Source organism: Oryx dammah, unplaced genomic scaffold, assembly GCF_014754425.2.
Source record: "Oryx dammah isolate SB20612 unplaced genomic scaffold, SCBI_Odam_1.1 HiC_scaffold_810, whole genome shotgun sequence".
NCBI classification, from domain to species: domain Eukaryota; kingdom Metazoa; phylum Chordata; class Mammalia; order Artiodactyla; family Bovidae; genus Oryx; species Oryx dammah.
In genome coordinates, this window is record NW_024070957.1 from 5,184 (window position 1) to 6,315 (window position 1,132).

The window sequence follows — 1,132 nt, forward strand, 5'->3', positions numbered from 1 at the left end:
ATATAGATCAATAGAACAAAATAGAAAGCTCAGAGATAAATCCACACACCTATGGACAACTTATTTTGCCAAAGGAGGCAAAAATATACAATGGAGAAAAGACAATCTCTTTAGCAAGTGGTGCTGGAATAACTGCTCAACTACCTATAAAAGAATGAAACTAGAACACTTTCTAACACCATACACAAAAATAAACTCAAAATGGATTAAAGATCGAAATGTAAGACCAGAACCTATAAAATCCTAGAGGAAAACATAGGCAAAACACTCTCTGATGTAAATCATAGCAGAACCCTCTATGACTCATCTCCCAGAGTAATGGAAATAAAAGCAAAAATAAACAAATGGGACCTAATTAAACTTAAAAGCTTCTGCACAACAAAGGAAACTATAAACAAGGTGAAAAGACAGCCTTCAAACTGGGAGAAAATAGTAGCAAATGAAGCAACTGACAGAGAATTAATCTCAAAAATATGCAAACTCCTGAAGCTCAATTCCAGAAAAACAAGTGACCCAATCAAAAAATGGGCCAAAGAACTAAACAGCCATTTCTCCAAAGAAGACTTACAGATGGCTAACAAACACATGAAAAAATGCTCACATCACTCATTAAATGCAAATCAAAATCACAATGTGGTACCATCTCACGCCAATCAGAATGGCTACTATCAAAATGTCTATAAACAATAAATGCTAGAGAGGGTGTGGAGAAAAAAGAACCCTCTTACACTGTTGGTGGGAATGCAAATTAGTACAGTCACTATGGAGAACAGAGTGGAGATTCCTTTAAAAAATGGAAATAGGTGCTCGCTTCGGCAGCACATATACTAAAATTGGAACGATACAGAGAAAATTAGCATGGCCCCTGCACAAGGATGACACGCAAGTTTGTGAGCTTTCCATATTTTTTAAGGAAACAATTCCATTCAACATTGCAACGAAAAGAATAAAATACTTAGGAATATATCTACCTAAAGAAACTAAAGACCTATATATCGAAAACTATAAACCACTGATGAAAGAAATCAAAGAGGACACTAATAGATGGAGAAATATACCATGTTCATGGATCAGAAGAATCAATATAGTGAAAATGAATATACTACCCAAAGCAATCTACAGGTTCAATGCA

At 35.0% G+C, this 1,132-nt stretch overlaps 1 non-coding gene across 1 annotated transcript; it reads left to right on the forward strand.

The window, feature by feature from the left end:
• The first annotated feature begins 803 nt into the window (after positions 1–803).
• Positions 804–910, forward strand: LOC120859400. The gene has a single exon (XR_005720072.1). It is a non-coding gene; the product is annotated as a U6 spliceosomal RNA (small nuclear RNA).
• Positions 911–1,132: the final 222 nt, after the last annotated feature.